Raw genomic sequence first — 15,362 nt, forward strand, 5'->3', positions numbered from 1 at the left:
GTATGTGTCATGAGTGTTTATCAAGGCAAAAATTCAAGAATTCAAAAACTGAAAACAAAAATGTTACAGAGTGCCGCTTGTTGGGCAACTGCGCCTACAGGCATAGAAGATCAGACTGCATGAGGGTAAGTCTATTTGACATAATTGAATAAAGCTGCCCTTTTTATAAGTTGAGCAAACAAGTGAAAGAGTACTGTATTTGTGAAAGTATATGGCATTATGTTTTATCATAATAAGAGCCTTTTTTCTGTGGGCTGAATGTAAGATCGATTTATGTAACAGTTCGCATGAAAAAAAGGAGGAGGTTGTTGCCGATTCCATGAAACAGGGTTGTACAATGTCTAAGGGTGGTTTAGCCCTCGGGGCCATTTGACCCTGAAACACTAAAAAGCATTAAATTACTTTAGAAGTCACACTATTTTTTTATTTTCTGTATCATATTACAGCTGTAACAAAGAACCGAATTCATCAGATTGTGGATACAACAGGCTCCACCGACTCCAGTGACAGCAACTTTCTCTTATCAGCGGACTCACCATTGCGTCAGTGCAAACTTCATCAAGTGTCCAATAGTGATGTATACAGAAGGGCAGACTTACTTGTAGAGGCTATCAGACTCATTACTTTATGCACTCACCACTCAAGCACTTGACAATACAATTTCGAGACTCCCGAAAGAACATAGATGGTGCATTAAACATTTTGATTTTTGTCTTCTTCAGAGCTGACTCTTCGTGGGATCTTGCTGCAAAACAAAAAAAAAGGAGGATGCATTGCATAAAAGAAAAAAAAGATGCTAAACGGCCTATTTAAAGATGAAAAACAGAAAGGCTATAAAAAAGTATGTTTGCCAAGAAAGCCCTTTTAAATGAAACTCAATCTTGGCTCCTTAGTGTCCAGTTCACCTTCTTGCATGCTTCTCGTCCATTATTTTCCAAGTCTTCCTTGAGAGACTACAAAAATTGCATCAAATTTTCAACCAATTAGGCTTGCATCTTGCAGAATGAATCATTTGTTCATGTGACCTACTTTCTGTTTGTCCTCTATCTTATTGGCTCTCAGACATGTTGGTTTTGAAAACGTGAAGTGTTTCTGCTCGGAGCGATGAGAAAAGACGCGAAAGAGCAGACTTAGTCTTAATTATATCACCACTTTGTACATTCAGCCACTACACTGCAGGGCATTCACGGAAAAACAAAGAGATTTTGGAAATAGAAAACACGCAAACGCTTCTTTTGCAATTTTCTATATCTTTCTTGGCTGAATAGATGAAACAAATATTTTTCACAAGCAAACACTCACAAGAAGGTTTTATTTTTTACCTACTCTTAAGAATGCTAAAAATAAATATCCGAGGCCTGTTTGCAGCTTCTTTTTCTATGGCAGTGCTGGCACTGCCACGAGTTCAATGGAACCCCCCTTGAAAGATTAAAGAAAGGGTTCTGGTTTAAAGCAAGTGGCGCCCATGCAAGTCTATTATAGACCGAGTGGATGCCTGCCAAAGGTATTTCAACCCCTGCACCCTGTGGGATACCACCATGTCAGACCCAGCTGATAAATGTCCAGCTGCCTTTCTGAACTACTTTAAACGCTACATCCTGCGTCTGATGGCCTAGGTGCCTCTCCAGCCTGGAGTCATTGGTGCCTCACTGAGACCTTTTCCTCGTTTTGTTTTGGATGGAACTGAGGGAAGGACCGAAAACCAATAAACTTCAAGTTGCATAAGTTATTGAAAATTCAGATGCAAAAAAATAAGCAATTGCACTGTACTGTAGGTTCCAGAATATTTCACCCTTCAGTGCTTTACCAATATCTACAATGTCTACAAAGATGACATGGCATGTGTCCAACTACATAAACATAAATGTTTAAGGGTGTCTTGTAGGTGAGGAATTTGTTCACAGTGTCACACTGCAGGTTGTCCGAGTTCTTTTCACTGTTCAATCCACTAAGAGATGAGAAATGTTCGGGCCATTGTGCAGTGGTTAGTATTACTACCTTGCAGCACGGGGCTCTGGGTTCAATTCCAAGTGTGCATGTTATCCCCATGTTCGTGTGGGTTTCTCCGGGCTGTTCTGGTTTCCCCCCAGAGACATACTGTCAGGTTAATTGGCTTCTGGGAAAACTGGCCCCGGTGTGAGCATGTGTATGTCTGTGTCTGTGTGTGTCCTGTGGTGGACTGAAGTCTTCTCCAGGTGTAGCAAGGCTTGCCCCTGTTGCTTGCTGGGATTGGATCAACTCCCCTGCTACCCTGAATTGGATGAATTGTTTAGAACATGGATAGATAGATAAAAAGAAGAAATCTATTGTAAACAGGAATTTAATTGAACATTTCTGTTTTTTTCGGAGTAGTCAATCAAAACAATATTTTCTTAGATACTGTACACACAGGATTTTTTCTTAATGTTTCTCTGCAGCTGATGAATTAAAACATTATCTTCATTAAACAGGCAGTTATCTATAAAACATCTCTGGGCCTGGCCATAAATATTAGGTTAATTAAATAATTCGACCAACTGCATAAACTGAATGAGTGCTCGGGTGGAACCTAAAGCAGAAGACACAGGGCCTCCAAGAAAAGAGTTTGAAACCCCTGATTTACTGTAATGAGCCAAACACTGATTCAATTGTTTCCACACAATAAAGGAAGTGAAACAGTGCACTGTGAAGGACTCAGAGATGGCATCAGAGCTCAGTAATATGACTAATGATGAGGAGGAGAAAGGTCATTGCAGGAGAATGTTTAACTTCTTAGCTCCTGTACATGGACCTGTAGTGTTTTCAGGTCTTTAATGAAGACAGGAGATAAAAGTGTGATTAAATGCTACAGCCATATTTGAAGGGGAGCTGAAGTACTCAGAATTATTTTTCTTTGCTAAATTGTGATGCCTTCCATGTGAGCTATTTTGCTGAGGCGAATTCATCAACAGAGGAGCAGGAGACAGCCTTGTGCAGTTCCAGCCTTTTCCAAGATCAATACACACAGTGGCACAGCATTGTTTTGGCTCTGCAGAGAAGACAAACTGCTAAAGTTTCTGACCCTTTTTATACAATTTAGTCTCAGTTAGTACATGACAGGTTGATTTGGTTCAGACTCTGGTTTTTGTCCTGTTCTTTGAAGTTGATCCCCCCCTTCCCCCGACAACCTCGTTAGGAGCAAATCAATTAGTTCTCTTTATACAAAGTTAGTTCTTATCGTACCTTAACAGACCTTGAGGCTGTTTGGTGACCAACACAGAGCTCCACAGCTAGATGAACTTATCTAAATACATATTCCATACATTCCACAGTGTGATAACACTGTAACCTTGAATATGTGCTATGCGTTATGTGTCCCACTTCATATTTAATGGTTTTAGGATAAAGAGTCAATACCCTACATATGATAATTGTACAAAATGGGATTACTGATTCAGTCTAGAACAAACCTATTGGTATATTATTGTAGCCTGACTTTATTCTTGAATAACCACCACTACCAGTAGTGCCAAGCATGTATCCCAGGATAGCATTGTTCACCCTTGATATTACCATGCACTGCACACAATTATACTTGACTCAGAAAGGGAGTTCATTCCAGTCCTTCCTAAAAAAAATGGTCCTTAGAGAGAATCTGATGCTCACCTGTACTGGCAGTACTACCATATAATTAAAATACTGCAAAACAGAGAGGACAGTGGAACTGGTTAGGTGATAACTTAAAAGGCTCCCTTTGTTTGCAGAGGGACTGGGCACTACAAAGCCATGGTCTCTGTTAGTACACAGGCTTTTCTGTTGAGAAAGCTCTAAAAAGGACGGTTTTCAGGAAGTGGAGAGAATGCTGCAGAGGAAAACAAAAGAGCAGGGGAAAGGCGAACCTTTTAATGAGAACGAAGTTCCAGTGTTGAGAAACCCTGAGACAGCCCGCAAGAGGACATTTGGCACCCCCCCGCCTTCTTGCAGGGCACCCCTCTGTCTGTAGGGGGTGCTGTGGCTCCACTGTAGAAGGGAATTTGTTGGTCGGTGACCTGTAATGTAATGTAATGTTGCTTTATTAGCCCTATACAATTTCTTGCATTAGAATTCATCTTTTTGCATACCCCAGCTTGCTCTCCATGAGACACAGACACACAGACAGGGAGAGAAGCTTGGGGTCAGACCTGAGGGCAGGCGAGGTGAGAACGGGATGATTAATCATTGCTGTGCAGCCTCCCCATTCAAAGCAATGCTCTCCTGCTGTCTATGTCCCAGCTGTGAATGAAGTGCATGAAACAGGGATTCATTAGTTGAAAAATGCTGTGCTTGTGATATACAGTATATGTTTGTCTTATAGCTGAACTAGTACTGTAATCGCCAGCTTCATATCTGAGCACCATGTTCGGTCAGGTTTTACTGAAAAACATTTTCAAGTGTTCAAGTGCACTATTTGAGAAGGAGAAAGCAGACAAAGAAGGACTTGTTATGGTTTAGTCACATCGCCCTTGATGTATTTCTTATTTTTGTTCATGTGCACTGGCAACTAGTGTATATTAAAACTTCAGAATCAGAGAGAGATATTTGTTAGAATTTTAAAATGGCCTTTAACAGATTAGACTGGTCTTCCAGGCAAGGAAGAACTACAGACATTGCAACTCATGTGCTTTTGGTTTTCCATGTACATATTACAAATTCCCAAGGATGTTCTGATGACAGGGTTCATCATTCTGCTTTCTATGTCTATGCAGTAATCCTTTGTAAATTTCCCTATTCCAACACACATCCAACTCATTGCCCTGATTTAAATATCTGATCTCTCAGTTTACAAAATTGTGCAACACACTGACATGCAACAGAAAAGGCTATGGACATCTTGTCTTCAAAGTTTGTTTTTAAAACATTTTTGAAATTGAGCAAGACAGCACATACAACAGAATCAGTCACACTGGTACTCTTTGCTGTACTGTTTCAGTGAAGGCATGGAGCTTTACTTGGGTTTTCTGGCTCAGAAAGATGAAAACCCAATATTACATTGTAGCAAATAAAACCCAGAATACTCTTCAATAAATACTAATTTCTGAAGCTAACTTAATTTACAGTGAGAAAAAAATAATTTAGTAACTCCTTATTCACACCAATCAAAACATACAGTATCATGTGCAAATGTACTTATTTTTGTGTTAATTTAGAGTTGCACATACATAGATATTAATATTAAAATGTCTTCGCAGAAAAAATAAAATATGACTGCACAGCCTTTAAGCTTCTATATGAATTTTTTTAATTTAGAAAGAAAATAAAAATACACTGGACTAAATGTTGTTTCTCAGAGCAACAGAGCTACAATAAAGTGAATATTTTGTTTCTACAAAGTGCCAGATTTTCAAAGTTGCAAACACAGATGCTAAGAGTACAAACCTCAAATGATTTAACTCTGTGATCTGAAGTCTCTAGCTTGCATTTAGGTTGATGACAAACTGAAGATATACAAACAATAAAATAAATAATACATTATGATTTTTATAGAACAAGATTTATAAATATGTTAAAGCTAGAAACATAATAAAATGAATCATTTTTGCTGTGACTCCCCAGATCAAGCTGCTTGTAACAAACAAGTCTCCAGATCATGACTATATTGTACCTCATCCATTTTTCATCTAGTGTCACAGAGCTTGACTTGTTTACAGACAGGGCTGTGATTGAAGGGAAATCTTTACAAATCAAGGTCTCTGAATAAACAGACAAAGCAAAGGTTAGGAAGGGTATAATATATAAGCCTGAAAAAGTTAAAACATAAAATGATAAAAAAAGAAAACTGCATCAATAACAAAACTAAATATCAGCTTTGACAAGTCTCCTACTATTCTTGGAACATTGTTTTGTATGAATGCATCACTTCTAGTGACTTTAACATAACGTTCTTACCTCCTTTCTGTATGGTTTGCTGGTTTGTTGGGAATTTTCCGTTACCTCAATTGAAGTTTAAACACGAAATAATGCTTTTTAAGGCATTTGATTGATTTTACTCAACTCAGAGGCAAGCAGAGTGAAACAAGCCCTACAACAGCATTCCAGTACACATGACATTCAGTATGAAATAATTTAATAGCTAGTGAAAACCACACTGCCGTGTCCCAAATGGCATTTAGCTAAATAGGCAGAAAGATATTTATGCTGTTGTTCTGTGTCGGAGTATTGGTTTTTTCCTAGGAAAATAAAATATTAGCAGCTAAACTCCAAAGATCAAGACATTTAACATACAGAACATTGGATAAACTGCAGAAATGCATGGCATCAAATGTCTGTTCCAGAGAGTACACACTGATCTCTATCCCGATGTGACTGATTCATTGGTTTGCTATTTGAGACTGGGTATTTGGATATGAAAGAAACCTATTCAGTAGATATCTATTTAAAGGATGACTTCCTGTTACCTGAAGACTGTGTTAAGTCAATAAAAAAAGAAAAAAGGACAGTCTTCAGTAATAACAACAGTTGCTACGATCTTTAAATTGGATTTTAGCAGTACTCCAGGCTTTCAAGAACAATCTGGATGTCTGTTTTATGAAAAGGCCCAAGAAACTAACAAAAGCTTGGTATACCTCTGTGGTTATGCAATTATGTTTGGATAGTCACCCTAAGCTGTCATTCATGCCCCAAATCTTACTTTACCTGCATCACTCCTAGTTGTAAATGTCTTTACAAAGCAGTAGGTGGTGTCTTATTGAGCAGATAACTGAAGCACTGTTGCTTCCAGGTCTGTTTTGTTGTTTAAGTCTGGTACCTACTGGATTCCACACTGGATTCATCTGAACCTTAGACAGGACCAATAACTGACATGATTTAATTTACACCACTTAAAGGTAGAAGTCTTACAAGCCCAGAGCCCTGCCCACAGCTCCGCACTGCTGCCCTCTAGCTGCCTTACTGTTTAAAATGCACTAAAACAGATGTGGCTCTGTACACATTTCGAAACACATCCTCTGGGTGCTGTTTTTTGTTGATCAAGGTCATTAGGAAAGTGAAATATTTATTGGCTGAAGCACAGAAAGATTTGTTTGTTTTGTCACAGTTTGCTTACTTATGTCCAAATGAAGAAAAGAGGTGAATCGACACATAGACAACAGAACCAGTCTGTGTTTGCATAAAACATATTCAAGTTCATACTGTGAATGCATGTTGGTGTTATACCATTGATAACTCTGAACTGCACAACTTTGTTGCCTTTGTGGGGAGGTGGAAACAGCGTGAACAGCTGATTGGGGTGATGGAAGAATCTTCACCACCCTGCTTGAACCGTAGAGAGGACACCGTGGTAAAATTCGACTGAATCAAAAATGCAGGCTAGAGAGGAATGCGAATCAACAGATCTTGCACTAATATAATCAGAAATAATCATCTTAAATGACAAGAATCTTATTGTCATTTAAGATTAGCACAGCAGGCTTCGAGACACAAATTCTTTCACCTCATTCAATAGCATCTAACTGCACATAAGCCAAGTGACTAAATTCGAGACTTCATACAAACCACATACAGGCACTCACAGACCTGAATTTTGATTATTTATTTAGTATTTCTGATTAATCCATTACACTTTAAGTATCAGAAAAGCAAAGGTACAATGATGGAATTATTTATTTCCTTTAGGAGGCTAAAATAACTTGATTAAATATTTTCCCATTCAAGGAGGTATCCATGGAAACACCGGTGCAGATATGAAATAGAAAAAAGTGAAAAAATGTGACACAGCACTTTCTGCCTTCAGCAAAAAAAGGAAATTCATAGTTCCAGGAACTATGGTCATTTGGTTTCAATCTCAAGTTTAAAGTCACTGACCTACATTAGTCTGGTACTAATGTAAGCTACCCGTGTATAGATTTATTGTGTGAATAATTCAGCCGTTTTATGTTTTGCACGTGCCCATAACAGCTACAGTCTAGAAAGAATATGGAACTTTCAGATCAAGAATGAATGTACATCCTTTCAAACATTATGTTTTGTGCTTTTATCTGCTCTCAAAACTACAGTGTGCAATGCTAAGCTTCTTTTTAAAAGTGTCAGAATTAGGCTAGCAAATGTTCAACATCTGTTGTTAATTTTACCTCTTTCATTGTGAAATGTTCTGAAAACAATCCATTCTCGAGCCTTTTCAAATGTTTTCTGGAGAAACAGAACACTTGTTACTACATCACTGCATTACTGATGCAGCACACTTTACGTTACCTTGAGAAGCACTTTGGTCTGACTGACTCATTGGTGCCCAGCCCCAACTTCGCATTTGGTCCCTTGTTTCTCAGTTTGTTCAGTCTGTCAAGGCTTCCACTGGAGAAGGAAATTCAGCAGTTTGGGTCTGATGTTAATTTATACATACGACTTAGACTTGTCTTACAATCTCTGCGTTGTTACTTTTCATATAAGCATGTTGATATGTATAAATTGGGTTTGATCTGAGGTGTCAAACACTTAAACTTTATTCTTTTTAAAGGATTTTTTGTTTGCTACTGTAGATTACATTAAAACCACCCTTTTCAGACTGTGAAAATCTTTGAAATTCTTTTAAATTCAGTCTAATCTCTCATTGCAGTAGTGCCAAATCTGCTGAATTCCAGCTGCACATTATACTGAATAATTCCCCTACCTGTCTGCAGCTAATTCTATGACTTCAAATCAGGCAGCCGTTTCTTTTCTGCTATTAGTTACATAACAACATACAGTGAGACCTAGTTCCGGTGAGAGGAGGAAATTCAGCCCCTCTGCAGTGAACAGGTGTCATCTAAATGAAACTAAAATATCATCCATCCATCCATCCAGAAGTTAAAATAACCCAGACTTGGACTAATTGCTAGGAAACATATTGCAGATACCTTTAACTCTTTGCATAAACAATCATATCCTTTTCTGCCCAAAAGTTCCTGAAATAGTTCTCTGGGTTGATTTGATATACCTCTTTGGATTTCACGCACAGTACATAGATCCAATCTCCTCTCCAGTTCTGTTCTTTGGTCTATATATAGGGGCACCTGTAGTACCCTACATTAGCATAAACCATATTTTCTCAAGCTTCTCACTCAGTACGTCACACAGGCCTGTAAGCCAACATAACCCAGTGCTATGTAGAGCTTTCTCTGGAGGTCTCACTCTCCTTCCTTCAAAGCTGGAGCCGAGCTGCAGACTGAAAGGCTTTTCCTCCTGGCTTCTCCTATAAACCTCTGAATTAGTCCAAGGGAGTGCCCAGCTCCGCACAGAGGAGTCCTATCACCTCTTTTCCTCATATGGAATCTCTCTTCCTCTGAAAGCAAGTTATTCAATAAGATCAGGTGTGCCTCGGCTGTACAGGTTTTTCTTATTAACAAGTGGCTTTGGAAGAAAGCCACCTCTCACCCCCTCACATACCACAAATACATCATAGCTGGGAAAGTGGAGCAGCAGGTCAGTTCTGATATTGTAGCTGAGGCAGAGACATGCTTCGTGCATTGAACCTCCAAGAAGTGCCAGGTGAGTTTTGTTTGGATTTCCAGGTATATGAGGGGCCCAGGGCACAGGAGGCTTATCAGCAGTCTTCCCATCTGGCAGTTTGGGAGGGATGACAGCAATCATTTAACAAGTTAATTTAATGCATGAGAACACTGCACTTATTGTCCACCATGTTTACAGTTAATACATGTCTGTGAGGTTAAGAGTTCATGATAAGTAAACAGTAAAACTCTTTCGTGAATAATAAAACCTTGCACTTCCCAAAAAATGTTTTTTAATTAATTTTTGGGGGGGTTGTATCGAATGGTTTATGAATGTAGCCATTTACTGGAGTTGCTAATTCTGTTATGGGGATAATGACACAAAATATGCTGTCTCTCAACACTGTATTTGTCATTTCCAGGAAGGCTGGAAGATGCAGTTCTCAGGAATCAGGAATGCCTGAAGAACAAGGAGTAGTTGGCAATATAACCCTTAGAGTCAAAGGCAGTAGACAATGTTTTGACAAAAAGAAAAGCTTTTCCAGGGAAATATTTTTCATTCTCATTCCTGGGTCCCTCAGTCAATGCGAATGACAAAACCTTTCTATTGGACAAAAACCACTATGCATATCTCTGGATATGTTTGGTGTCAAACTCTTCCTCTAGAATGATTTAAGAAAAAAATCAACCACAGGGAGATGAAAGATGCCTCACTGTGTACAATACGAAGGTAGCAAACATAAAAATAAACTGTAGCATTTTCCCAACAATACCCAGCAATCCAGCAATTTACATGCATTCTTTGCAGTGTTTTATAGTGTATAAAACATGTTTTTTTTCTATAAAACACATTTTATAGTGTTTTGCATATTCTGTATTGCCTCTATACCATGATTTAGAGCAAAGTAAACTGCATTTTGTGTACTCAGCCTCACTTAAACCTACTATCATCAGATATATAATACAGTATGTACTTTGATGTATTACCAGCTTTTATGTCTTAGACCCCCAGAAAATCCTGAACTGCACTTTTCACAAATTGTATTGCAGTACTGGTGAAGAAGTAGTTAATGGAATGTAAGTATTACGATCTCCAGGGGTTCCCTGATTTAAACCCACTCAAAACCTGGAATGTGCAAGAATGCAGAGCTAACTATTTGTGCAGCAAGGCTGCCTGGAGCCCAGCCACTCCAAATAGTGAATCAGCACTGGAAAAACCCTTTCCCCACTATTTAATTTTTCAGCACATCCATCCATTTGCATTTGCTGCTTCTCAAACACATAAAAAAGTGACTTAATCCAACTTGGAATGGGTCAGGCAAGTGACAAGAGTTACTGTGTATAGTTTACATTGCCAGTGGGATGTTGGGGGTGATAAAAAAAGAACCATTGCCTTTATTCTTAACAACACGAGCTCAGTTCAGCAACTGTAAGAGAGATCTTGACTCACAAAGATTAAACTCATGACTTTATTAAAAGGATGTTGTCATTAATTCAAATAGTAGGGTGTAAGGTTTATCACTATGTGTATTTATAGTGACATACATTGACTGAATATAACACACTTCAGGTCCTTACCACTGCATTAGTTTCATTTTAAAGTAGACCACTTTGTCATGCAAGATCTTCCTTTATTTTTGTTTTAAACAGAGGAGTAATAAAATCAATAGGGGGTTAAATAACTATTAACAAAGTGCAACTGGGTGAAATGAAGCCCTCAAAGGAAGTCAGCAAACTCTGAAAAGTACAAAAACCAACGAAAACTGTTGAGAAGAGCTGTGTGAATAGAAGCTGAGGTGGCCCAATTGGCACATGAAGAGAAAGATAATTATTTTAACTAAAAAGCGTGAATGCTAATGATGAATGAGACTTTCTTCAAAGTTCAAGACCCATTTTCAACATAACCTAAATCAGTGCTCCATTTGCATATGAAAGGGCTTTGAAAAGAGTAAAAATGAGGTTTCTTCTTCAAAATGCATAGAAACATTTAGCTGCTTTATTTTGAGGTGTGCTTTTAAAGGTTGCTAATGAGAACAAAGAACCTGTACATGAGAAATATCAGTTATGCCATTTATATTAAGCTACACTACTGAGTACACTAGCACCTTTGGCAAACAACTAAAATGACAAAATAAACAGCAGCTGTTTAAAGTCAAATTGGCAGAACAATTCAAAATGTAACTGGATTTGGTACAACATTTGAATAGGGCCTAATTAATGTCATATTTCATAAGTGATTATGCACAGCAAATGGAATGCTACAAGACAACTAATCATTAAGGGGCAGAAGATGTGTCTCAGAAGTACAGACAGGCATTGTACATTGATTTCAGAAGCACAGCTGAAGTTTCCTCTTACATATTAACAATAGGATAATAATACTACACAAAGGTCATGGCAGTGTGCTTGGAGTTCATGAATGCAAAAGTAAAACAGAACATAAAAAGTTATAAAAGTATAATTAATCCAAAGGTGTTTTCTCCTGGACCCTTTGACCCCTATAAGCCTTGTTTCAGCACAATTGTGCTTTTTACTTAAGAGACATAATTAATATACTACCCTTAACATGAGTGGAAAACAGGTTCATATCATATGGTAGATTTATTGTATATGTATGTATTGTATCTTAATTATGTTCCTTTAAGACCAATTTAATTGATGAAGCAATTTCTCACAACAGTATTGGGCCATTTCTTTATCACAAAGAGAGCCTGAGATTTAACAATTTTAGTTTATGGAGATGTTCAAGACCTGAAGCTATGTACCATCTTACTATTTGCTGTATCTCAGCTGTAATGCAATTAAGGTTTGTTCAAAAATTACAATACAAAAAATAGAAACAGAAAATGCTTAAGTTTCATTATGGTGGTTTAAGAGTTTATATTTCCTATAGAATAACACAGAATTAATGGATTCACAGAAATAAACAGAAATTCTATTTATTGAACTTATGAACTATTCTAGGAACATACAGTAGTTACTGCAACTAAAAAAAGTTGTTTAGCTGCAAGGAGTGTTTTTTTAGTTGTTGAATTAAGGAGAGTCATTATATGAATACCTATGTCTAGGATAATCAAATACTAAATTTTCCCTGCATACAGTAGGTGTAATCAACATTTTAGATACTTGTTTAGCTTCTTAATTAATTCAGTGACTTAACTAAGGTGTTGGATGTACTACAATCTGCCCTGGAACGTTTTGCAGATTCAGATTTAGACTTTCACTGTCCATTCTGAAGATACAGTATTACAATATACTAATATTTTCTAGTGTACAATAAAATATGCACCTGTATAAAACTTTATATAACACAGCAATATTCCAATGTTTCCAGGAGAAACTAAAAAAAAACTATAAATTGTCTAAAAGACCATGCAAGCAAAGACAGCTATGAAGAACAGGGGCATCCAGCCCAGATTCTGGAAGGCCAGTAAGGCTTCAGGTGTTTGCTCCAACTTGGATCATAACACTATAAGATGAGATCAGTATTGGTAATTGGACCAGTCTGACAGCTGTGCCTAGCAGGTATTTAGGAGATCTAAAAAAAAAACAACTAAATCATCAGCCCTATGGGACAAAGATTATAATAAGAATAATTGCTAAAACGTATATAGCCCTTTTCTGGACACTCCACTCTGGTTACACCCCTACTCGAGAAACGCCCTGGGATTTTTAATGACCACAGAGGGTCAGGACCTCGGTTTTACGTCTCATCCAAAGGACGGCGCCTGTTTACAGTATAGTGTCCCCGTCACTATACTGGGACATTAGGACCCACACAGACTGCAGGGTGAGCGCCCCCTGCTGGCCCCTCTTAAACCTCTTCCAGCAGCAACCTTTGTTTTTACAAGGTCTCCTATCCAGGTACTGAGCAGACCAGGCTCACACCTGCTTAGCTTCAATGGACTGCCAGTTATGAGTTGCAGGGTGATATGGCAGCTGGTCATATTTAGACCCTCCCTTGTGAAGACAGCTCACAAACAGCTTGCTCCAGGAGGCTCAGTCACTTTTCACACTATTTCACACAGTTCACAGAGAGTCAACAGTGATTGGATTACTGTGGTTCTCTGGTACAGTAACTGCAAGTTCACAGGTGTCCAGGAGGCTGAGAGCACCATAGCCAGCTGAAACCCACCTGCACATACAATAGCAGCACTTGGCTGGTTGTGGACAGATGCTTGGACAATCCTGATCACATGGGCTGATGGAATAGCACTGTCCCCATTTTTGTAATCCCAGTGTCACCTTGAATTCACTGCATTTGAACTCTGTGTAACTGAGTTAAATTGAATAAGAAGAATTTGTTTACATTAGAGGTTTATCATCATTATTAGTGGCAGAACATGTTGCCGATTTTAATGACTTATAAATTCCATCCACTGTAGTTCCAGATTCACCCCTTAAGATGGTTGTAGTGAGATCCTGGACTGGGCACCATCACAGGACACCCACTCAGACTAAGCTCCAGAAATGTCCCAGTCCAGAATTATACCCATGGACATGAGAGCCGTAAAGTAGCGATGCTGCCCATTTTGTCCCCATGCTTTCCTAGAGGACATAGAAAAACTCAAAATCTCTTGTAGTTAAATAGGTGATGTAAGAATTCTAAGTAATCAAATAATAAAATACCCATAACTGAAAACTCAGATGGAATTAAAACCATCACACACTGGGGCCAGATCTGAGTAGAGCTGACATGTCCCACATTTGAACTTGGGGATGTCTTGTTGATAGGGCTCAACTGTTACAGGAGACAGGAGACCACAGCTTGTCTCTAAAGCACCCAGCACCTTCTACAGTGAATACGTGACAATGAAAAAACATGTCTAACGTAACGTCTATACCTAAACAGATTATATATGCTCCACCTCCCTTTATGGAATGGGAGAGGTTATGGAAATAAGAAACTGTGAGCCAATTAATATGCGATTTGATGTTCCTGAAACGTACGCAAGACGTATCTGTCAAGTCCTCCAACACAAGTATTCAGGTTCACAAACGTGCCGTTCTCACGTAATAATACGAATAAGATACGAGTTCTAAACTTTGGGTTTAGGGTGTATTCCGCTAATCAAGACTGCAGAATCAAAATATTGTACAGTAAACACAAACATTAATTGCCACTTTAGAAAAACTTGGAAATAAAAGAGCCTGAATGCAATGCTTCATGTTTGGTGAATGCGCGCCTTTGAGGGTCACGCTCCGTTCCGCAAAATTCTCCGTGTCAGAAAAAAATACAATATAGTTATTTAAACTGTACATTTTCCGTTACCACTTTGAATATCGTACAGCCTCTTATCTCTACCGCATAATAACATAACAACCTTACGATATATCACGCATAGATTTGAACAAGTTTAAACTTATCACTGTTGGAAGAAAATGCTGACATGACCTCCAGTACTGTATATCTAAAAGACGAAGCAAACATGCTCTTAATAAATGCACTCTTATTAAAAAAAAACACGGGGGTATATTATGAAGGGTTATCGAGAATTAAGCAAGAAGTGAAGAGACCCGAGGAACACTTCCATCCAACTCGAAACGCAATACAGGGTGAATTAATTTTAGGTTCATTATAACGAGCGATCGGTAATGTAACGACAACGGGGTTCCTGAAAGCTCTAAATTGACCCCCCTTTTTAGAGACAAGAACTAGCACTTAAACCTTTTAAACCCTTACTAGTTATGTGCTTTAGGCTTGAGTCTTTGATATACTACACAGTCTTCCAGGTAAGTAAGAACACTGCAAAAATACAAAGTCGGTGTTCACAGTTTGTTTCAATCAGAAATGATTTCACCAGGATATCCGCACTCCATGCCCAGAGCGCTCCTCCCCAAAACCTATAAAGTTTTGGCAGGGAGCAAAAAAAAAAAAGGTTCGCATTCTTGAAGAACTAAACTGCTCGGCCAAGCGACCAAAGTAAGGTTAACACTCCGCTTATA

The 15,362-nt window shown here is 38.4% G+C and overlaps 1 long non-coding RNA gene across 1 annotated transcript in view; it reads right to left on the reverse strand.

Annotated features, from left to right (window-relative positions):
- Window positions 1-398: 398 nt before the first annotated feature.
- LOC148653304 (uncharacterized) overlaps window positions 399-15,362 on the reverse strand; it is a 40,216-nt gene continuing 25,252 nt past the window's right edge. Inside the window, exons 2-3 of the long non-coding RNA XR_015941642.1 lie at window positions 8,185-8,283; window positions 399-745 (exon numbers count right to left, since the gene is read on the reverse strand). This is a non-coding gene — a long non-coding RNA (uncharacterized LOC148653304). The remainder of the gene's footprint in view (window positions 746-8,184; window positions 8,284-15,362) is intronic.

Source organism: Lepisosteus platostomus, chromosome 10 (assembly GCF_059453375.1).
Source record: "Lepisosteus platostomus isolate fLepPlt1 chromosome 10, fLepPlt1.hap1, whole genome shotgun sequence".
Classification (NCBI taxonomy): domain Eukaryota; kingdom Metazoa; phylum Chordata; class Actinopteri; order Semionotiformes; family Lepisosteidae; genus Lepisosteus; species Lepisosteus platostomus.